General features: G+C 45.2%; 1 protein-coding gene and 1 long non-coding RNA gene across 19 annotated transcripts in view; both read left to right on the top strand.

The window, feature by feature from the left end:
* LOC100624109 (neuroligin-4, X-linked) overlaps positions 1 to 24,995 on the top strand; it is a 401,261-nt gene that overhangs the window by 128,233 nt on the left and 248,033 nt on the right. The window lies entirely within an intron of this gene.
* On the top strand, positions 15,525 to 23,999 carry LOC146394343 (uncharacterized). Its single transcript, XR_014836016.1, has 2 exons — positions 15,525 to 19,314; positions 23,519 to 23,999. It is a non-coding gene; the product is annotated as an uncharacterized LOC146394343 (long non-coding RNA).

Genomic DNA, 24,995 nt, shown 5'->3' with positions numbered 1-24,995 from the left:
ACCACTGCCGCTTGTGCTCCCTCCACATGTTTCTCAGAGTTTGTAGCCTTGTCGGAAGACGTAAAGAATTGGATCAGAGAAACCACGAAAGGAGTTGAGGTGGCTTGTTCAGAAAACGGAGTGGGGAAGATGCTGTGACTGGGGTGGGTTGGAAGCATTGCCGTTTCTGTAAATAAAAAGAAGCCATTTCCAGATGCCTTTAAAAAAAAAAAAAAAAAAAAACAGGCATTCCCGTTGTGGCACAGCGGAAACAAATCAAATCCAACTAGGAACTATGAAGTTGGGGGTTCCATCCGCGGCCTCGCTCAGTAGGTTAAGGATCCCACATTGCTGTGAGCTGTGGTGTAGGTTGCAGGCACAGCTTGGATCCTGTGTTGCTGTGACTGTGGTGTGGGCTGGAGGCTGTAGCTCTGATTCAACCTCGAGCCTGAGAACCTCTATGTGCCATGGACGCAACCATAAAAAGCAAAAAAAAAAAAAAGAAAGAAAGAAAAAGAATTGATTCTCATTGCATCAGAACCCCATAAACCTGTCTTACGCCAGGCTGTGTTTTTAGCACTGTCTTCCTCTTGGGGTCCATTATCTTACATTTAGTGACCTGTTGACCATATTAAAGACCTGAAATTGGAGTTCCCGTTGGGGCTCAGCAGGTTAAGAACCTGACTAGAATCCAATTTCGACCCCTGGTCTCGCTCAGTGGGTCAAGGATCTGGTGTTGCCGTGAGCTGTGGTGTAGGTCACAGATGTGGGTCGGATCCCACATGGCTGTGGCTGTGGTGGAGGCTGGCAGCTGCAGCTGACGTTTGAACCCTAGCCTGTGAACTTTCATGTGCCAAAGGTACAGCCCTTAAAAGGAAAAAAAAAGAAAAATCAAAAAAAAAAAAAAAAAAAGGATACAAAATTGAATTTAAGATGCTCTCTTAATGGAGAGAAAACAACACCATGGGTTTAGTCATCACATAAGCCCTGCAGAAAGCATTTTGCATATTTTCAAATATTACATGTTGACACCCAGGCTGTGAAGCAAAGTAAGATTTCTCCTACCTGAAACGCTGAGGATCATGGGGTTTTTATTTCAATTAGATTTTATTTTTAAGATGCCTTAATCCTTAAACAGGATTTTCCCTTGCGTGTAAAGACTGGTTAAAAATAATAATAGTAATAAAAAAGAAGTTCCCATAGTGGCTCAGTGGCAGTGAGCCCAACTAGGGTCCATGAGGATGCAGGTTTGACCCCTGGCCTCACTCAGTGGGTTAAGGATCTGGCCTTGCTGTGAGCTATGGTGTAGGTCACAGATGCAGCTTGGATATCCCCCGTTGCTGTGGCTGTGGTGTAGGCCGGCACCTACAACCCTGATTTGACCCCTAGCCTGGGAACTTCCATATGCTGCGGGTGTGGCCCTAAGAAGTACAAAAACAAAACAAGCAAACAAAAAACTGTGACGATTTTGGTTGAGGAGTTCCTGTTGTGGTGCAGTGGGTTAAGCCTCCAGGGTTGTCTCTGCAGTGGAGCAGGTTCAATCCCTGTGGGTTAAGTATACAGCATTGCCCCAGCTGTGGTGTAGGCTGCAGCTGCAGGTCAAATTCCATCTTGGAGGAAAAATACAATAAAATTAAATTAAAGATACATTCATGCTTCCTTGGCGGGAAGTCAGATGATATAAGACCCAGACTTGTGGATGCTGGTTTTCCATCACAGATACCCTTTGCTGTGGGTGATACCTGCAGACCCAAGTATATTCTGCCAAGTCTCTTGGGCTTGTGTGCCATCTCGCATCAGCACACAACGGCAGCCGTTTCATGCTCCTTCTTGCTTTGTATTTCCTTTCTTTTCTTCTTGTTTCCCCACAAGTACTCTCCTGTCTTTTCTCTTCCCCGTGGGATCTGTGCCCCCACATCTGATGAAAAAGCTCACCAGAGTCCTGTTTGAAATAGCATCACAAAACCTATATGGTTTTCTGCCCAGGGATAATGTGACAGGAACCCCTAATTTTTTCTTGGGGAGGGTAGTTTTTAGAGCTGTACCCATGGCATATGGAGGTTCCCAGGCTAGGGGGCAAATCAGAGTTGTAGCTGCTGGCGTACACCACAGCCAGAGCAATGTGGGATCTGAGCCGCATCTGCGACCTACACCACAGCTCACTGCAAGGCCAGATCCTTAACCAACTGAGCAAGGCCAGGGATCGAACCTGCATCCTCATGGATGCTAGTCAGATTCGTTTCTGCTGAGCCATGACAGGAACTCGGTGGAACCCCTCATTTTAAGTTCCTCCTCTTGGTCTTCTAAGGCAAGGTATTCCACAGGTGACATATGAATATATATATTCCACTGTACCTTTTGAAAGCCTCAGGTGTCTGATGATCACTGGAGGCTGAAAGTTGTGCCTACCTCACAGAGGTGTCGTGAGGATGTATGAGAATTTATGCAAATTCCAAGCACAGCGCCCAACTCATGGAAGGTTCTTAATTCCCACCAGCAGTGACTGATTTCTTTAAAAAATTGATTGATGTATAGTTGATAGACAGTAATGTGTTAATCTCTGCTGTATAGCCAGGTGACTCTCTTATACAACTATATGTATTTTCATATTCTTTTCAGTGATGGTTCGTTACAGGAGCCTGAATATAGTTCCCTGTGCTGTGCAGGAGGATCTTGGGGTTTATCCATCCTATATATAAAAATCTACATCTGCCAGCCGTTACTAATTTTATTCGCAACAATGAAGCCTAGAACGACTCGACTGAGCTACCCAGGAACTCGCCCACACCCCGCACTATTCTTTCATGTAACTGACTTTCAGGTTTTTTTCCCCGTGCTCCAGATAAGTGCCAGACGTTGTGCAGGGGGCTGAGCCGATGGGCAGCTGAAATGGTGTTTGCCTTCGAGATGCTCCTCTTTCTGTGGGCTGGCCTTCAGCTGCCCTGTTCGGAGATGTCTGATTTTCCTCTGAGTCTTGATTCCTGCCTCTCTTCTGTGCAGCGAAGGTTAGGGAGCAACTTTGCAATTCAGTGACACGACAGGATGCACGGGGCGGTCCCGCTGTGGTGCACTGGGTTAAAGGACCTGGCATTGCTGCAGCTGCAGATGGATTTCAGTCCCTGGCCTGGGAACTCCCATGTGCTGTGGGTGTGGCCCATTAAAAAAAAAAAAAAGTGATCTTTTTCTCCCCCCCCCACCCCCCGAGTTCATGAACTGCTCTCAACCTCATGGAGGGTTTTTTTCTGGAATGTTTCTCTCATTGTAATACATAGGACAGTACCACCAACTGTCACGTGCATATAGATAGTCCTGCCTTGACAAGAGTTGAACGAACAATGTGTTGACTTACGATAGTGTGAAACTGATCCTCATTCAGTAGAAAGCCTACTTTGAATCTGGGGTGTTCCCAGATTGGGGTTATGCAATTGGGTCCTCTCTCGGGACGCTGGTCTGGGGCAGCTGCACGTCCTAGCTCCCGTTAGCCAGGCCATCAAGAAGGTCCATGATGGGGACACTGACAACAGTTCTATACCCATCCAGCCGTCTCATCTTCCACCTTCATTGCGTTATTCAAGGCTCACATGAGGTACTCAACAAACACTTCATGATAAAGTCAGCTCTGTGTTAGGAGCTTTTCCTGCCTGTAGGCTATGGTGAGTGTTGGAGGTCCTTTTAAGGTCGGTCACCCTATGCTAGGAAGTTGTTGAAGTTTAGATGTAGGTTCTAACAGTTTCAACTTAGGATGGGTTGATGGGGACAGGACCCCACGGTAAGGTGAGGTAGATCTGCATAATCGTTCTCTGATACTAAAATATAGAGGTCCCATTTTCACAACGTGGCAGGTCCTGAAAAGCTGTTGTGTAAAACTACAATTTCTCACCATATTTAGATGCTGGACATTTTTGCAAAAAAAAAAAAAACCAAACATGTTTAGAACATTCATTGAAAATATGTAAGACTTGACAGCAGTTGGCCAACAATTGCCTGAGGATGAGGAGGGGGAGATGCTATCTTGAGAGGTAGCTTCACTTTGCCACACTCCCCACCGCTGCCTCGTGTGTCCCTAACACTCAGATTGAATGTGTGTTGCCTGACTTTTTTTTTTCCTTAATTCTTACCTGACTCTTGTAATTTTTTTTTAAATGTCTCTGAATTTATGTTTTTCTCATGTGGTTGCTTTGCATTTAAAAAATAATAATTTGACACCAAGCATTGGCTCAGAAATTTTTATATTTATCAGCTCATCTCACTGAGTACTCAGAAAACATTTCCATTGATGTTTTCATCAACACCTAAAGTAGATATATCATTGGCCAAGTAGATGCTGAATATGATTAGGATTCATATCTTCCTAAATCTCTTATCTCTGCCAAGGGGAAGAGCGGCTAGGGGAGGGAAGCACTGGGGGCTTGGGATTAGCAGATGCAGACTATTGCAGGTAGAATGGGTAAATATCACGGTCCTCCTGCATAGCCCAGGGAACTATAGTCAGTATCCTGTGATCAGTCATAACAGAAAAGCTTATGAAAACAAACATCTCTATGTATCACTGAATTACTATGCTGTACAGCAGAAATCAACACACCATTGTACATCAACCTAAATAAATGAATGAACATCTTATATTTTCACTAGTCAGTCATGCTCTTTGGGAAAATCATGCAGCTTCAACCAGACAGTGTCACTGGATGGGCTGACACATTGTTGCTTTCAGTGCAGCAGTTCTGTAGAAGCCACTCTGGATGGGCTGACACATTGTTGCTTTCAGTGCAGCAGTTCTGTAGAAGCCACTCTGGATGGGCTGACACATTGTTGCTTTCAGTGCAGAGGTTCTGTAGAAGCCACCCTGAGGAGTCTGAAGGAAGTAAGGGAAGAGCTTTCTAGGAATAGGGAACAGAATGTGCAAAAACCCTGAAGAGGTGGAGACCATGATGTGTTCAAGGACTGTCACGGGGACCGTTGTGGCTGGAGCTGCAGGATGAGGGCACAACAGTGGAGCTGAGACTAGTTTGTGTCTCTGAATCTCTTACTCCTGTCTTCCCCTCTTCCCTCTCCCCACTGGTAGCCCCTAGCTGGTGCCCTGTATCTGTGAATCTGCCTTGTTAGATACATTCATTTGTTTTACTTTGTGGATTCCACACAGAACTGATAACAGAGTATTTGCTTCCTCTGGCTTATTTCACTAAGCCCAACGAGGTCCATCCATGTTGTTGCAAATGGGAGAATTTCAGGAAAGGACAGGGTGAAAGAGTATTGGAAAGAAAGTGAGCTTCATAGAGTGAATGGCTGATACTATTAAACTGATGCATTTGTGCCATCATGTGGGTGGAAATGCCCTCCTAAATAACAGAGAAAAGTCAGTGATGTTCTTATAAGGAAAACCCAGGAGTTCTCACCGTGGCTCAGCTGGTGGGTTTGATCCCTGGCCTCCCTCAGTGGGTTAGGGATCTGGCCTTGGTGCAAGCTGCAGTGTAAATCACAGATGCAGCTTGGATCCAGCATTGCCGTGGCACAGGACTCAGCTGCAGCTCCGATTCCACCCCTAACCTGGGAACTTCCATATGCAGGAGGTGCAGCTGTAAAAAGAAAACAAAAAAACCAACACCCTCCCCCCCAAAAAAAATACACCCAAAGGCATTGAAAAACAGATGCATCGGTCTGTGAGACCACAGTAATACCATTTAAACACATACACCTAGAAACATGAAATATGCTAATTGCAGAACTCTCAGCACCAGAAACGGGACACCCTGGCATTGAGTATATTGAATGAGTGTGAAATGTGTTGATTCACCTTCTGTTCTTTCATAGGGTGCATTCACTTCTTTATGACTTTTGTAGCAATAACCTAAATCAAAGGGCAAGGAGACAAGGAAAGAATGCATGATAAAGCTGTAGAGGAGGGTAGCACCACCCTCTTAGCAGACCCCTTTCTGCATCCTAACAGCCTACAGGAAGCCCCTGGACATCTTGAACAGGTGACATGTCCTGAGAAGCGTGTCACATGGTCAGATGTACCTGTTGCAAGGAGGAGTCTGAGTGTTGCTTGGAGGCATTCTGGCGAATTCCAAAATACCTTCCTTGGCCGCTCCACCTCCTCATTTTTCCAAAGATTCCTCTCACTACAGGGATCATCCATCTGTGTGCCTTTTTTAGTCTCTGCGTGTTCCTCTTCCTGAGAACTTCTTCCTGGTGTTTTTACGGTGACAGCTCTTCCTCCCTCCCTGGGAGGCGAGGTCTTGGCTTGACTTGACTCTTTCCCGAAGAAGATGCAAAGCCCCTCCAAACATAGGCACCTTTTTACCCAGTTTCACCTAAAACAGTTCAGATGTTCCACCAGCTCCATTCAAGAAGTGTGTATGCCGAATACAGGCTTCCTTTTCAGCTTTTGATCAAATGGACACATGCAATAGCCTATATTTTCAGGACCCTGTGTGGTGTGATTTTGGTCTGGTCTACACTGCTGCAATCATGTAAAATTCATCTGCTTTGCTCCCAGCCCCACCAGCCCTCCTAATCATTGGTGTGTCCTGGAATACCAGATGCTCAATTATTAAAAGGTCCTCTCGGCCACATGCTCATAAAAGGGCACACCTCTTTCATCAGAGGATCATTATTCCTCGTATTTTTTTTTTAACCTCCTAGAAGCCACATAGAAGATAAGGCCTCTGTTAGAAAATGGTTTTTTATGTTTTAGGGCTGCACCTGCAGCATATGGAAGTTCCCAGGCTAGGGGTCGAATCGGAGCTGCAGCTCCTGGCCTGCACCACGGCCACAGCACCACAGACCCAAGCCACATCTGCGACCTACACCACAGCTCACGGCAACGCTGGATCCTTAACCTACTGAGCAAGGCCAGGGATCAAACCTGCATCCTTATGGATACCAGGTGGGTTTGTTGCTGCTGAGCCATGACAGGAACTCCAGAAATGGGTTGGTTTTGAAAAGTAGGTTATGGACATTTGACAGGTAACTGGTGTTAGGGATTGTTTCTCTGCACTTAATGGACTAGGGCATGTAGCAATGTCTCAGCAGGGTTTGGCTGGTGTGCAAGGTGAAGGCAATGCTTTCTGAGAAGGCAGACGTTTGGGAAGTAGGCAGGGATGTTTGTTGAACTTCCTGTAGGATAAAATAATTCACAAGCTTGGAAATACATTGTCCACCAGCAGTCACCACAGACAACTGTGCCATGATACCTTCATTTGAATAATTGTATGTATGAAGAAAAAGATTCTGCAATGTGTGTGTCTTTTTTTTTTAGGGGTGCACCTGTGTCCTATGGAGGTTCCCAGGCTAGGGGTCAAATCAGAGTTGTACCTGCCAGCCTATACCACGGCCACAGCAATGTGGGATCCAAGCTGCGTCTGTAAACTACACCACAGCACACATCAACACTGGATCCTTAGCCCACGGAGTGAGGCCAGGGATCAAACCTGCATCCTCACGGATCCTAGTCAGTTTCATTTGTGCTGAGCCACAATGGGAGCTCTAGATTCTGTGATTTGGTTTTTCATTTAGCTGACTCTGTCAACTACAGGAACAAAGGTGAGAAGTTAGTAAGTAAGAGAAAATTAAACTTCAAGGGTTCAGGTTATCATATACTGGAGAAAGAGAGAGACAGAGAGAGAGAGGCAGAGAGAGAGTGTGTGTGTGTGTGTGTGTGTGTGTGTGTGTGTGTGTGTGTGTGTTTGCCAGTTGGACGGCAAGAGACTTTACCGAGGCTAGTTCTTAATAGTTTTCCATTAAATTAGAGCATTAATTTGGTTGTAACATTGATGGTATATGTCAGGGAAAATGGGAGGACGTACCTTAAGACTCAGCAGCACCTTGTAATGTAATGATTCAGATAAGAATATGTCCACAAGATATTAGTCTCAGGTTATAACTTCTGTTTCAGGTTATAACAAGACCTGAGTGTTGGGATTTGTCTCAATAAGTTCCATCAATAAATGTCTATTCAGTAAATAAGTAAATGTGACTAATAGGCTGTCAAGACTATTCTTCCTACACGATTCTTGCCAAAAGCCATTTAAAGTCTCTGAAGGTTTAGGAGTTCTCATCGTAGCTCAGCAGAAATGAACCCGACTAGTATCCATGAGGATGCAGTTTCAATCCCTGGCCTCACTCAGTGGGTGAAGGATCTGGGGTTGCTGTGAGCTGCGGTGTGGGCTGCAGACGCATCTCAGATCTGCTGCTGCTGTGGCTGTGGTGTAGGCCAGCGGCAACAGCTATGATTTGGCCTGGGAACCTCCATATGCAACACCTGTGGCCCTAAAAGGACAATAGATCAATAAATAAAGCCTCTGAAGCTTTAAATCTGTGATGATGTAACAGCATAGAAGAAACTCAGGAAAGAGGAAACTATAGACCAACTTTAAGATTCATCGGTTGAACAGAAAAAGCTCTAATTCTGTCAGAATCTCCAGTGACTCAGATATGGGTGGCTTGGTCAAGTCCAGTTATTAATTGTATCATATATATTTTTTGAGAACCAAGCGTGTCACAACTTGAGCTAACTCTTAGTATCCTGGTCAGAGCCAACACATCCCAAAGGGCCGTGATGGTATGAAATGCTATAAATCTGGGCCTTTTCTTTTTATTTTAGGGCTGCATCTGCGGCATATGGAGGTTCCCAGGCTAGGGGTCGAATTGGAGCTGCAGCTGCCAGCCTACACCACAGCCACAGCAACAAGGGATCCAAGCCGTGTCGGCGACCTACACCACAGGCCACGGCAACACCGAATCCTTAACCCACTGAACGAGGCCAGGGATCAAACCTGTGACCTCATGGATGCTAGTCAGATTTGTTTCCACTGAGCCACAGCGGGAACTACCAGTCTGGGCCTTTTTAATTGCAAACTTGTAAATTTCTTGCAAACTGGGCATTTGTTTCATTAAGTTCCATCAGATTAATTGAAAACTTTTACATTTATTCAGATTTGTTTCCTGTAAGACCTAGTAAGTTTAAAAACTCAAACTACCAGTTTCCTTTATATATACTTTTTTTGACTATTTTCTGCTTTTAGAGTTTTCATTTTTAGGAAGTGATCCAAGTTTAAAACTTATATATTAACTATTATTTTAGTGTAATACATATTCAATATATAGATGAAAAGGTAAATTTTAAATATGTTTCTTTCCAGTTTATATACATGCGAATTACTTTCCTGAGGAAACCATCTGTAAGAACTACACTCCTGGAGTTCCTGTCGTGGCTCAGCAGGAGAGAATTCAACTAGGAGCCATGAGGTTGCAAGTTCGATCCGTGGCCTCGCTCAGTGGGTTAAAGATCCGGCGTTGCCGTGAGCTGTGGTGTAGGTTGCAGGCACGGCTCGGATCTGACGTTACTGCGGCTGTGGTGTAGGCCAGTGGCGACAGCTCCCATTTGTCCCCTAGCCTGGGAACCTCCATATGCCATACCTGTGGCCCTAAAGAGGCAAAAACAAAAACAAAAACAAAAACAAAAACAAAACCCACCAACAACAAAAAAGAGAATTATACACCTATCACAATAGCCAAGACCTGGGAACCACCTAAATATCCATCAACAGGAGTGGATAAAAAAGATGTGGTCCATGTGCACAAAGGAATATTACTCAGCAACAAAAAAGAATGAAATAATGCCATTTGCAGCAACATGGGTGGACCTGGAGATGATCATACTGAGTGAAGTAAGTCAGACAGAGAAAGAAAATATCGTATCACTTCTACGTGGACGCTCAAATATGGAATAATTGAACCTACCCACAAAACAGAAACAGAGAAAGACTTGTGGTTGCCAAGAGGGAGGAAGAGGGAATGGGATGGAGGGGAGTGTGTGGTTATCAATGCAACCTGTGACATTGAGAATGGATACACAAGGAGGTCCTGCTGTCCAGCACAGGGAACTCTATCCAGTCTTTTGGGATAGACCATGATGGAAGGGAATATAAAAAAAGAATACGTTATACACACACTGTATGTGTGTATGACTGGGTCACTTTGCTGTACAGCAGAAATTGGCACAACATTGTAAATCAACTGTACTTTAATAAAAAAAAAAATTTGTTTTGGCATTTTGGGGCCGCACTTGCAGCATATGGAGATTCCCAGGCTAGGGGTCGCATCAGAGCTACAGCTGCCAGTCTACACCACAGCCCACAGCACTGCCAGATCCTTAATCCACTGAGTGAGGTCAGGGATTGAACCTGCCTCCTCATGGATGCTCGTCGGGTTCTTCACCTGCTGAGTCATCACGGGAACTCCCTAAACTAAACTTGTAAATTCCAGTTTTAGATTTACAAAATTGTCGTGGAAACATTGAATTGTCAGCTACCCCAGCCTTGGATTCCCGTATTAACATCCTCTGTGCCTAATGTACATTTGATCTGATTAATGCGCCTTTGTTTTTACAGCGTTCTTGACTCACGGCCAGACATACCTCAGGATTGCGTCTGTTTTGCTGATTGGTGTAGCGCTGCTTGAGGATCCCACAATATGTTTCATCTTCATAGCTCCTTAGGCAGCTCTCGGCTGCCCCAGTCTGTCCTTTTGCCTTAGCTTTTATGGCCTCGACAGTTTTGAGGAGACCTGGTCCAGGGTTTTGTAGATACTCTCGGTCAGGGTTTGTGTGATGCTTCTGCTGTGCATAGACTGGGGCTGTGGGTCTCGAGAGGAAGCCCACAGCGGTGCAGTGTCCCTGTTTTTTTTTTTTTTTTTTTTTTTAACATTTTAAAATTGCAGTTAATTGACAGCGTTCTGTCCATGTCTGCGGTATAGTACAGTGACCCAGTCATACATATATGTCCGTACATTCCCTTTCTCACGACATCTTCCATCACGGTCTATCCCAGGAGATGGGACAGAGTTCCCTGCGCTGGGCAGCAGGACCTCCTTGCTCCTGCATTCTCAATGTCACAGTTTGCAGCTCCTAAGCAGTACTCTTCCGATGACACCCTATTAAGGGTGTCTGCTGTCCTCAGCAGGACTCATCACTGATGATGTGACCTTGATCACCTGGCTGAGGTCACATATACCAGGTTCTCCATGACAAAGCGACATTCCCACCCCCCCCCCCCCCCGGCACCCTTGTCCTCTTTGGAAAAAAGTCGAGACTATACAGCCCATTGTACAGAATGGGATTTATATTCTCTCATTGTCGGCAGAGCATCTTCATAAGTCATTTGAAATTATTCTGTGTGAGTGATGTCTTTTCTTCCCCCATTTGTTTTATTTACTCCATCATTGGCTTCTGCCAGGAGGGACGCATGCGTACTTATGGTATACGTTGGGTTATAATCCACTACTGTGTTATTTATCTGTCTCCAGTGCATTTTAGGAAATAATCGGGAAGTAAACATTTGTATATGTATTTTTATTTTTGCTTTTCTTAGGGCTGCACCTGCGGCCTATGGACATTCCCAGGCTAGGGTTTGAAACAGAGCTGCAGCTGCAGGCCTACACCATAGCCACAGCCACGCCAGCTCTGAGCTGCTTCTGCAGCCTATACCATAGCTCATGGCAATGCTGGATCCTTAACCCAGTGAGCGAGGCCAGGGATCGCAGCCACATCGTCATGGATACGAGGCAGGTTCATTACTGCTGAGCCACAGCAGGAACTCCTTGTATGCGGTTGTTTGTTTTTGTTTTTTTTTTCATTACAGGTTATCACAGGACATTGAATATAGAATCCTGGGCTCCACAGTAGGACCTTGTCATTTATCCTTGCTGGTGATCACAGGTTGCATTTGCTAAGCCCAAACTTGCACTCCAACTTCCCCTCCCCCCTTCCCCTAGGAAACCACAATCAAAAAAAAAAATTTTTTTTTTCAATTTATGAGCATTAATCATGCTGTGATTTCATCTGGGAGACAGGCCAGCAAAGCAAAATTATGTGTCATGTTTTAGGATGTCAGGATTTCTTAATGCATCTTGATGTCCAGGAAACTGGGTTATTTATGAATTTACTCAAGACTCTAGCTGGCTTAATTAAAATTACGCCCCTAAAAACTAAGGCTATGTTGTTCTGCTGAATTTTTTTCAACAGCTATTACACTCTCCTTTCCCTTAACAGCTGTGGTTAGATTTCTGCAAATCCCCAACATAGGATATTTTATCTGTGATGATCAATTTAAGATCGAGTGACATATATTAGGTTAGGGTGTTTTGGACTTGAGGGAATCTATGAAAGCTCTTTCACATATTTTTCCTCAATTAAAAAAAAAAACAGCTGAATAAGGAAGTCAACAACACCGTATAAATCATAAAATAATGGTTGGGAATAGTGGCCCAGGGACATGCATCATGATTTTTTTTTTTTAGGGCTTTACCTTCTCTTGTGGTTTTTAAGATGTGCTTGGCTTTATTAAGTATTAAGTATTAATACATCCAGGGACCCCTCACTTTCGAAAGTTCACTTTACACTGCCTTGGTTTTATGAAAGACCTGCCCTCAAACCTGTTTTTTCGATAACGTGGAAATCCGAAGAGGAATTTCACTTTTAAGAGAAAAGGGGAGAAGCGAAAATAGCACTCACCCTGAGCATAGAGACTGCCTGCGTCCAACAGCCAGGAGGCGCCACTGGGCTCCCTCCCATGGGAACCACAGTCAATATCTCAGCATGTCTGCCTCCCAACTCTGTCCCCTCCATCTGTGTCTCTGGGTATCTGTGATTTATTTCAATGTATTATGTGCAGCCCTAAACAAGATGTGTCTTAAAGACCTTGCTTCTTGGCTTTCTGCCATTTCAGCTGTCAGAAGTTTCCATAGGAGCACTCTGCTCTGGGTGGGGGACTTGCCTTTCCCCTCACACAGCCCTGGGATGTTGGTTTTCAGAGGCGCCACTGCCTCTTGTGGTTCACACCATGGTGCCTCCTTCTGCACAGACTCCGGAATGGGCAACAGGAAGGCTCAAGCATCTTTGTCTTTGCCTTTCATTTCTAGTCTCTGATCTCTGCAACATCTTTATTCAGCATGACACTCTCCAGGAGATGCTCAAAGACTGGGGACCCGTGGTTCCCAAAGGCACACGACACAGAAGTCTGTTTCTCTTGGAAGGGCATGATGAGTGTGGCCAAGGTCAAATGCATGCCTTGTCTTCTGCATTTCCAGCTTGGCCCCCATGTGCTGCTCTGAGTGAGACTGGTCCTTCTGACTCTTGCTGCCTCTACGGAATGTAGGCTTTGAAGAAGATGTTGTCTATGGCTACTTTGTTTCTTTAGGATAATACACTGAAACATTATACATTAATACCGTGAAAACATTAACATTAGTACAATGAAAAAGAATACCTCTGCAGAGGGAAGGTTACCTGTGACTAGGACAGCACATTAGGAAATACCAGCCTGCCAGGGGTACTTGCGGGTAAGGTCAGAGCCCAGTTCAGTGGGACTTAAAAACATCCAGCGCTCTGATGGCTCAGCTCTACTGTTGGGAGATGGGGAGTTGACCAGCATCCTTGCTTGTGAGCCTTCTCTGTTTCGGGAGGGGATTCTCTTGTGTAGGGGGTGTGATGGTATAGGGGTTACTGCGTAGTGGCAAGAACCCCGGGCTGCCTTGTGATACTTTGGGACTCTGGAACCAGCTATCTACCCTACATCCTTCCAGCTCCCTCTTCTGAGATTCGCCCTGTCCCTGTCCACAAAGCTGTGGACAGTGCCCTCCCTCCATCTCAGGAACACCTCTGTTTGCTCATAGAGATGTTGCCCTAATTCCCCAGTGGCTTTTAGTCTCTTCCTATGGGCTGCATGTGTGCCTTTCCATGTGCCTTGGCAGAAGTGGAAAGACCATACAGACCCCTCAGCACTGCCTTCCATGGCATAAACCTTGAGCTTTTCCTTCTGTGCATCACAGAAGTGTCCTCTGTGCTGCTGGACGGGCCAGCTCCAGGCCACGTGTCTCCCCACCTGGGATGCTGAAATCTGGGCCCACTTACCTAGCTTACTTCTCACACCTTCCCCTGAGGGGGTTAAGGCTCTAATTGGTTAGCAATGGATCCAGCAAAGGTCTGCCGTCACAAACTAAAACATTCCTTTCAAAAGAGAAATAGACAGTAGATGCAGCTATGGTGTTGGCATATTCTGCTTTTTTATTTGCTTGGTGTGTTTTGTTTTGTTTTTTTTCTTTCTGTTTTCATCTTTGTTTTGTCGCTCAGACTGCTCAGAGAGGAAACCCAAAACGCACGCATGGTCAACACATCTGTGGTGTTTGCTGCTTTTGAAAGTCTGGGTGTGTGTCATTGATGGGCCAGAACATTAGAGGTCAGGAGATGTATTCAGTGAGTCACATCCTCCGTTCTTTGTATCCACTAGGATTAGCTGGTCAACGAATACAGTAAAACCCGTGCATACTTCTTTCCCAGAATAGTGAAGGGTGGGTCGTGCCGCGTTTATCCACATCCTCTCTGAACTTCTTGCTCCTCTCATTTATGTGATTCAGTGCTTTGCTCCAGCCCTACAGTGTACAGCCAGGCATGACTTGAGTTCTGAAGGTTTATAACATTATAAGTGGGATGCATTGCTCTTGAGAGAATGGAAGAGACCTATAAATACTATATATTCTATACCATAACTAAGTCCTAGTTTCAAACAAGGTTCATCTCCTGCTGCTCAGAACAGTGGGAACAGGTGGTAACAGCCTCCAAGCTGACTGTGGAGACGAGCCTGCAGGGCTTCCTGGAGAAAGCACCAGTTTTGGCCACAACTTGAGAGATGAGAGGGGAGGGACAGCCAGGCAATAAAAACCCACCTGCGGAGTTCTACAGTCAGTTCATTTGATGGGATGCAAAAGTGGTTTCTCCAACTCAGCATTGCCTGTCCCTGGTTCTCCTTTTTTCTTCATTTATGTTTTCTGTGTATTTAAAATGAAATCAAAGATTCTTTAAATTTTACAGTGCTTGACAGCTTTCAAAAAATGTCACACACATACACATACACGCATGATTTCATGTAATACCATCAAAGCTGCCCCCATTCCTATTTGCCCTTCCTCCATCCCTTTCCACACTAATAACCACTAATTTGTTCTCTAGATTTGTGAGTCTGCTTTTTTTTTGGTTGTAGTCACTACTTTGTTGTATTCTTCAGATTCCATGTATAAGTGATAGTATACAGTATTTCTGTCTGAATTATTGCACTTAGCATAATACCCCCTAAGTTTATCCATGGTGCTGCAAGTGGAATTATTGCATTCTTTTTAATGGCCGAGTAATATTCCAGTGTATGCATGTACCACATCTTTTTTTTTTTTTGTCTTTTTAGCTATTTCTTGGGCCACTCCCGCGGCATATGGAGGTTCCCAGGCTAGGGGTCGAATCGGAGCTGTAGCCACTGGCCTACGCCAGAGCCACAGCAACGCAGGATCCAAGCCACGTCTGTGACCTACACCACAGCTCACAGCAACGCCGGAGTGTTAACCCACTGAGCAAGGGCAGGGACCAAACCCGCAACCTCATGGTTCCTAGTCGGATTCGTTAACCACTGCACCACGACGGGAACTCCCACATCTTCTTGACCCAGTCATCTGTTAATATACTTGGGTTACTTCCTTATCTTGGCAATTTCAAATAATACTACTATAAATGTTGGGGTGCGTGTGTCTTTTTGAGTCAGTGTTTTGGGGGCTTTTGGGGGTCCCTACCCAGGAGTGGAATTCCTGAATCATGTGGTGGTTCTGTATTTTGCACTCATGTACCAATAATCATTTTACAAAAAATTGACTCACAGTGCAAGTTCAATGAAAATTAAGCTGGGAGTTTCCCATTGTGGCTCAGTTGTAATGACCCTGACTAGTACCCATGAGGAACTGGGTTCAATCCCTGATCTTGCTCAGTGGGTGAAGGATCCAGCATTGCCGTCAGCTGTGATGTAGGTTGTAGACGTGTCTCGAATCTGGCATTCCTGTGGCTGTGGTGTAGGCCAGCAGCTGCAGCTCCAGTTCCACACCTAGCCTGGGAACTTCCTTATGCCACAGGTGTGACCCTAAAAAACAAAACAAAAAAGGGAGGCGGGGGACTGAAGTACATGTCAGGGAAACAGCTCCCGTGCTTTGCCTAGAAGTGGAATTGAAAATGAGAGCCGGGTGCTTGATGTGGTTCCACGCTTGTCACTTTTGAAATCTCAGCCACTTTGACTGTATTTTTGTGGCACTACAGAAAATGCTGGCTGGCAAAGTATTTTCTTAGCCCAGGTTCTCCCAAACGCAGAAGCCTAAGGGAAGATGCAGTACAGATTTCGCATGACTGATATACCAACAGTACGGATAAGGGGATGAGGTGTGAGGTGGGGAAAGAGTGAGAGGCCATGAGGTTTGCGTGGATGGGACGGCTCTTGCTGGAGGCAGGGGGCTGTCTGCAGTCCTTCGTGGTGTGTGGCTGAGGACTCGTTTCTCAGAGTCCAAAAGGAGTAAGCATTTCCTCACCCACGTTGCTCTCCCATGAATGGACTGTGGGAAACTTCCCCGGACTTGTTGCAAAGGGTAAAGAGGTTTGCATGAGAATTGTCTGTGAGTCATCAGAGAACCCTCAGGGCGTGAAGAAAGATACCTGGTTTGCAGGTATGACATGAGCCAGCACCCACATAAAGCCAGGGCAGCCCTGGTCACTGCAAGAATGGCTGGAAGGAGCTGTGCGGCCAGGAGGTAAACCAGTCCACCCATCTGGTAAAACCAGAACCCTGCTTGCTGTGGTTGAGTGGGGCTCAAATACATCCGAGGTTTGTTTTTGTTTTTGTTTGGCTTTTTAGCGCCGCACTAGTGGCATATGGAAGTTCCCAGGCCAGGGGTAAAATCAGAGCTGCAGCTGCTAACCTACACCACAGCCCACGACAACGCTGGATCCTTAACCCACTGACCACGGCCAGGGATCGAACCTGCGTCCTTGTGGATGCTAGTCAGATTTGCTTCCGCTGAGCCATGACGGGGACTTCCCGATCCATTCATTTACAGATTCTTTTCCCATATAGGTGATCACAGAATATTGGGTAGAGTTCCCTGTGCTAGACAGCAGGTCTCCCTGGACCAAATCCATTCCATAGACCTCAGCATGCATGTGGCAATCCGATTTGTCTTAAAGAGAAATGAAGTTGCTGCACGGAGGTCAAACACTTGAGGTATCTTGGGAAACGCCAGCCCACCCCCCAGGAGCAGGGAGCAAATGCATATTCTCTTCCTATTGCTTGCTCCTGTCTCTCAAAGGAGTGTTGAGTCAAAGCCCCGATAAGGTGGAGAACTTTTAGGGCAAGGAAACGGAGGTGCTTGCGTAGCAGGCAGTGGTCTCCAGTGACTTCTGTCTGCATGGGAAGCTTGGAAATGAGACACGATAGGGTGTAAGCCCTGGTCCTTTTTTTTTTTTTTTTTTTTTTAAATTAGAGTTGCTTTACAATATTGCAGCAGTTTCAGGTGTATAGCATAGTGATTTAATTATTCTTTTTCATATTCTTTTCTCTGACGATTTATCACAGGATACTGAATATAGGTCCTGGGCTGTACAGTCGGACCTTGTTTATCCATCCTATAGATACTAGTTTTCATCTGCTAACCCCAAATTCCCAATCCTCCCTCCTCCTCCCCCTCGGCAATCACAGTCTGTTCTCTACGTCTCCGAGTCTGTTTCTGTTTTGTAGAAACGTTAGTTTGTGCCACATGTTTGATTCTCCACGTAAGTGATATCATGTGATAGTTGTTTTTCTCCGATGTCACTTTATGTGATCACCTCTAGGCCCATCGATACTGTAGCAAAGAGCATTATTCCTTTCGTGTATATGGCTGTATAGTATTCCATTGTGTATATGGACCACATCTTCTTCATCCATGCCTCTCTGTCCTTGGACAGTTAAGTTGTTTCCACGTCTTGGCTATTGTGAATAGTGCTGCAGTGAACATGGGGGTGCGTGTGTCTCTTTGAATGAGACTTTTCATTTTTTTCCCCCAAATCTATACCCAGGAGTGGAAGAGCATGTCGCATTTTTACGCCTCCCCCTCCCCCAAATATAATTTCCTTTTTTTAAAGAATAGAGTTCAGGTAGAGTTGATTTACAATGTTGCATTAAGTTTCTGCTGTGCAGCAAAGTGCTTCAATTATGCATGCCTATATTCTTTTTCATGGTCTTGTCCAGTGTAGGTTAGGAGGAGATGCTGAACATAGTTCTATATGCTAGGACCTTGTTGTTGCTCCATCTTGCATCTCACAGTTCGCATCTGCTAACTGTGAACTCCCACTCCATTTATCCCTGCCGCTAAGTGTTCAGGTTTTGGAATCCAGTTTCCCAGGCTTGGAGCTCTAGTGGGGATGAAATTTAGCAAGTATCCTGCTGTAACTGAATCCGGCAGGACAGGGTGTGTCCTGGCATGGACCACCCATCCTCAGGCTGTGTCCTGGCATGGACCACCCATCCTCAGGCTGTGTCCTGGCATGGACCACCCATCCTCAGGCTGTGTCCTGGCATGGACCACCCATCCCCGGGCTGTGTCCTGGCATGGACCACCCATCCTCAGGCTGTGTCCTGGCATGGACCACCCATCTCCACCAGGCTCCCCGCCTTCAGCCTCCCTGCCATGTTGGACCTGCTAGGGACAGATCCGTCCCTCCTAAGACACTTGGGCAGATGCTGTGGGTTGGTGATGTTAGACTCTTTCTCTTTCCCTGCCTCCTGAGTCCCAGGCTGTCCAAAACAGTACTGATCCCCTTTTATTTTCACCTTGGGGTCCCCCCCTTTGTGGTAAGCATGTATCTTGACTACCAGATACCCGGAGCTGGGTTTTCAACCTCCAAGACGGGGAGGAAGAGCTGGAATCTGAACTCACGCTGCCTTCAGGAGACAGAGGGAAGGTCAGATAGAGCCCTGGGTGGTGGTCCCAAGACAGAGGTAGCAGGAAAATCACCTGACCTCGTAGATCAGGTGACCACGCAATCGTCTGCATGTAATTTTGTTTTCCTTTTCTTTGTGTTGATAGGTGATTTCTGCGTGCCACCAAAGTAAGTAAACCCTCATCTCCAACTACTCTCTGGTATTTACTGTCAAAAAACATGGAAAGGAAAGGGGCCTTGGAACACGCCACTCACACCTCTTGGGGAGCCTTGCATACTTTCCAGGAGGTCTCTTTTGTCTTTGCAAACCTTAAGGATTTCCCCAAAGAGGAAGTCCTTATGGCCCTAGGCAGCCCCCTCCTGCACCAGTCCACCCCTGGCATGCTGTTGACCACAGGGTTTTTTGGTGCTCAGTATACTCTCAGAATTGGCCACATACCTTGGCTGGCTGTCTTTTAAGTGTCTCTACCTGTGAATGAGTTGTTAATGAATGTATTTTTTTTTCTTTCTTTTTTTTTGTATTTTGTTTTTTTTGTCTTTTTAAGGATGCACCCGTGGCATATGGAGGTTCCCAGGCTAGGGGTCTAATCGGAGCCGTAGCTGCCGGCCTACACCACAGCCACAGCAATGCCAGATCCAAGCCATGTCTGCAACCTACACCACAGCTCACAGCAATGCTGGATCCTTAACCTACTAAGTGAGGCCAGGGATTGAACCCGCAACCTCATGGTTCCTAGTCAGATTCATTTCTGCTGCACCATGATGGGAACTCCTCTTTTCTTTTTTTTAATAATGATTTTTATTTTTTCCATTATAGCTGGTTTATAGTGGTCTGTCAATTTTCTACTCTACAGCAAGATTACCCAGTCACACATATATATTTTTTTCTACATTATCATGCTCCATTATAAGTGACCAGATATAGTTCTCAGTGCTACACAGCAGAATCTCATTACTTATCCATGCCAAAGGCAAGAGTTTGCATCCATTAACCCCAGATTCCCAGTCCATCCCACTCCCTCCCCTCCCCCTTGGCAACCACAAGTCTGTTCTTCAGGTCCATGAGTTTCTTTTCTGAGTTAAGGTTCATTTGTGCCATATATTAGATTCCAGATATAAATGATCTCATATGGTATTTTTCTTTCTCTTTCTGACTTACTCCACTTAGTATGAGAGTCTCTAGTTCCATCCATGTTGCTGCAAATGGCATTATTTTGTTCTTTTTGATGGCTGTGTGGTATTCCATTGTATATACATACCACATGTTCTGAATTCATTCATCTGTCAATGGACATTTAGGCTGTTTCCATGTCTTGGCTATTGCGAATAGTGCTGCAATGAACATGTGGGTGCATGTGTCTTTTTTAAGGAAAGTTTGTTTGGATATGTGCCCAAGAGTGGGGTTGCTGGGACATATGGTAGTTTGATGTATAGTTTTCTAGGTTATCTCCACACTGTTCTCCATAGCGGCTGTACCAATGTGTATGTACATATTTTCAATATAGAGAGGAAATGAGTTACAGATCTTTGATAAGTAACTGAGTGACAGTGTATACACACAGGTATAAGATTTTATATATATTTATATATATTCTATGTATGCGTATATATGCAATATTCCTCTATGTATTTGCATATATATGTATTTCATCTATAAACATTCATATACATATATGCATATCTACTTTTTATCTATTTATCAGCTTCTGTCTGCTTATCTATATGTCTATCCATTTTATATCTATCATCTATATCTTCTATCTGTATATCTTCATTCTATGTATCTATCTACATATCTATGCTTCTATGTATCTATCATCTGTATCATCTCCGTATCTTTCTATATTTCTATGTATCTACCTGTCTACGTATCTTTGTATCTATGTATCTATGTGTGTATCTAATGAATTCTGGAATATTGCATTTTAAAGTAAGATTACACTTCAGACAGACCTCACGTAGGGGCTTTCTGACAAGCACGTCAGCTTTACAGTTTAAAAGCTCTGTCTCTCATCCCTTTTTTTCTTAATTAGTCCTGTGCCCATGTTCCTTCCAGATGGCTCAGCTGGGTGACAGAATTTGCCTGCCTCCTGGGGCTCCCGCCAGTCCCCTGTCTTATGAAATGCAGCCAATCTCTACTCCGAGTCAGGTGCAAAGATGGTGTTGATGGCCATGCAGTGGGCTGGGGATCAGGAGGGAGGCGCTCATAGTGCCTGAGAGGTAGATTTATTGTACTTCTATTTTCTCTCTGTCACGCCTTCCTGGAACATCCACTGTGAGATGGTGGAATTTTGTTTTTTGGTTGTTGTTTGTGGGTTTTTTTTTTTTTTATCTTTTTAAAAAATTTATTTTTTTCGGGTATAGTTGATTTACAGTCTTGTGTCATTTTCTGCTGTACAGCAAAGTGACCCAGCTATGCATATTCATACATTCCCTTTCTCATATTATCTTCCATCATATTCTACCCCAAGAGACTGGATAGAGTTCCCTGTGCTGGACAGCAGGACCTCTTGGCTTATCTATTCTCAATGTCATAGTTTGCATCTACTCACCCCACACTCCCCGTCCATCCCACTCCCTCCTGCTCCCCCTTGGCAACCCCAAGTCTGTTCTCTACATCTGTGGGTCTGTTTCTGTTCTGCAGAGAGGTTCATTTGGGACATACTTTAGATTCCACACAGAAGTGATGTTGTGTGGTGTTTGTCATTCTCTTTCTGATTTAGGATGAGAATCTCTAGGTGCATCCATGTGGCTGTGAATGGCATAATTTTGTTCTGGTTTTGTTTGCTTAAGTACTCTACTTGGGGTGACTCGTCCATAGAATTTGCTGAATAAATATTTGTGGAAAGCATGGGTGAATAAATGACTCATAATACCGTCATCACTACGGTGGGCCTGATGTTTTTCTGACTTGAATCCCTGCCCTCATTTTCAAGGATTTAATCCTGAAATATTTAATCCCTGCCCGTTAAGACTGATGGCAGAAACTGCTCTGTAAGATGCCCTTGCCAGCGGCTCCTGAGTAGAAAGAAATATTCCTCCACTGAACTCCCACTGAACTTTATCTGCATGTCTATATTCTACTGTATTTTTCTCAACACTCCATCCTACTAGATGATGAGACTTGATTACATGAAGATTCTGGCTTCGCTTTCATCAAACCAAAGTCTGTGGTTGGCTCAGCCATTTCTAAATATCCTGTCATTTTGCACCGCAAGTGGTGAACGAGGCGGGGAAGGCATTCTCGCCTTGCTTAAAAGAGTTCCCGTCGTGGCGCAGTGGTTAACGAATCCGACTAGGAACCATGAGGTTGCGGGTTCGATCCCTGGCCTTGCTCAGTGGTTAACGATCCGGCGTTGCTGTGAGCTGTGGTGTAGGTTGCAGACGCAGTTCAGATCTTGTGTTGCTGTGCCTCTGGCGTAGGCCAGTGCCTGCAGCTCTGATTCGACCCCTAGCCTGGGAACCTCCATATGCCGCGGGAGTGGTCCTAGAAGTGGCAAAAAGACGAAAAAAAAAAAAAAGAAGAAGAAGAAAAAGAAAACAAAGCCCAGAGAGACGGCTGTGGCAGGATGTTGTTCCCAAAAAGGAAGCCATCTCTGGTCTGGCCATAGGCCCCATCCCAGTGTCATCTGATCATTTTGCCAGCATCCTTTAATTTCTCCATATTGAAGGATTAAATCATGCTGATTTGGGAGTTCCTGTTGTGGCTCAGCGGGAAATGAATCTGAGTAGTGTCCATGAGGATGCAGGTTTGATCCCTGGCCTCACTCAGTGAGTGAAGGATCTGGCGTTGCCATGAGCTGTGGTGTAGATTGCAGACTCTGCTTGGATCCTATGTTGCTGTGTCTGTGGTGTAGGCTGGTGGCTGCAGCTCTGATTCAGCCTCTAGCTTGGGAACCTCCATGTGCTATGGGTGTGGCCCTAAAACACAAAAAACAAAAAAAAAAAAGAGAAAGCACTGAGCACTTGGTCTGCAAAAGACACTGTGATACAAGCAGGTTTTGTTTTGTTTTGGCTTTGGTTTTGGTTTTTTTGGTCTTTTTACCACCACACCCTTGGTATATGGAAGTTCCCACGCTAGGGGTTGAATTGGAGCTCTAGCCACCATCCTACATCACAGACACAGCAACACAGAATCCCAACTGTGTCTGCAACCTACACCACAGCTCATGGCTACGCCATATTCTTAACCCACGGAGCAAGGCCAGGGATTGAACCCTTGTCCTCATGGATACTAGTCATGTGCCACGACGGGAACTCCAGCAGGTCTTGATGGTATCACCAGGGGCACGAGGTTTACCCCCGTCAGCTTTGAAGTGTGGACACTTTGTGCTGGATGCCTGGCACACAGAGCTCAAGGGAATGAAGAGAGATGAGTCCTGCTCACAGGGAGAGAGACCCAGAAATGAATGAGGAGCAAAGGAAAACAAGAGAATTGTGGACAACAGCAACAGGTACTGGAAGAAGCATTTGAAGCTTTGGTTATTGCTGTGCATTCCTCAGAGCCCTTTGAGTGACCAGACCTTGGTCAAAGTTGATCAAGAAGATTTGGGGATGGGAGTTCCCTGTGTGGCTCAGCAGTTAATGACCCCAACTAATCTCCATGAGGCTGCACGTTTGATCCCTGGCCTCACTCAGTGGGTTTCAGATCTGGCGTTGCTGTGAGCAGTGGTGTAGGTCTCAGACACAAGCTCAGATCTAGCCTTTTGCTGTGGCTGTGGTGAACGCCAGCAGCTGTAGCTCCAGTTCGGCCCCTAGCCTGGGAACTTGGATATGCTGCAGATGTGGCTCTAAAAAGCAAAATAATAAGATAAAAAAAAGAAGCCTTGCTGATTGGAATCATCCATCCCTGAATATCCCACTAGCTGTAAGCATATGTGAAACAGTTCTTTTTAAATTTTTTTATAATTTTTTATTATAATTGATTTACAATGTTGGGTCAATTTCTGCTACACAGCACAGTGACCCAGTCATACGTATATATACATTCCCCTTCTCATATTCTCGTCCATCATGGGCTATTCCAAGAGACCGGATAGAGTTCCCTGTGCTGGACGGCAGGACCGCATGGCTTATCCATTCTCAGTGTCAGAGTTGGCATCTACTAAGCCCAAACTCCCCATCCATCCCACTCCCATCATGAAACTCCTAGAAGAGAACTTGGGAAAACATTTTCTGACATCAACTGTACAAATGTTTACTTAAGTCCATCTCCCAAGGCAATAGAAACAAAAATAAACCAATGGGACCTAATCAAATGTCCTAGCTTTTGCACAGCAAAGGAAAGCATACAAAAGAAACAAAAAGACAACCTACAGAATGGGAGAAAATAGTTGCAAATGATGCAACTGACAAGGGCTTCGTCTCTAAAATATACAAACAACGCATACAACTCAACAGCAAGAAAAAAAAAAAAAAGGAAAAAACCACTTGAAAAGTGAACAGAAGACCTGAATGGACACATCACCAAAGAAGACGTACGAATGCCTGATAGGCATATGAAAAAATGCTCAACGTCACTAATTAATAGAGAAATGCAAATCAAAACTACCATGAGGAAGAGTTACTTTTTTTTTTCTCTGTCTTTTTAGGGCCACACCCACGGCATATGGAGGTTCCCAGGCTAGTGGTTGAATCAGAGCTGTAGCTCCCAGCCTACAGCACAGCCACGGCCACAGCCACATGGGCTCTGAGCCACGTCTGTGACCTACACCACAGCTCACAGCAATGCTGGATCCTTAACTCACTGAGCGAGGCCAGGGATCGAACCTGCATCCTCATGGATGCTAGTTGGGTTCGTTTATCACTGAGCCACCACGGGAACTCCATGGTACAGTTACTTCTGATGGATGCAGTTTGTCCACCAAAATGTCCTGAGTGCCTCCTAGGTGTTCTCTGTGGAATTACACAATGAATACAGAACATTGAACAAAAGACTGAGTTTCTGATTTGATGGAGCAGGTCCCCTCCATGGGGGGCGATTTTGGTGGACAGAAACCAAAGATGCTATGTCCTTCAACACAACAGACAGTTCCCCGCAAATGTCACCCGTTCTCAGCGAGGCTGAGAAATAAACAACTGATTACCCCTAAGGAAACTGCAAACTGTCATGAGTGTTGGGTGACCACGGGTCTCTTTCACCCAGTCTGGTTGCCAGGATACACATCGGTGATGGGAACAAGAGGGAGGCCAGAGGGTACTGGTGGGTCATTAGGGCAAAAGGCTTTGGTGGTAG

Source organism: Sus scrofa, chromosome Y, assembly GCF_054392235.1.
Source record: "Sus scrofa isolate SSC_HxYL_T2T_F1_AM1 chromosome Y, Sscrofa_HxYL_maternal_Yorkshire_Landrace_v2.0, whole genome shotgun sequence".
NCBI classification, from domain to species: domain Eukaryota; kingdom Metazoa; phylum Chordata; class Mammalia; order Artiodactyla; family Suidae; genus Sus; species Sus scrofa.
This window is presented reverse-complemented; position numbering and strand designations above follow the sequence as displayed.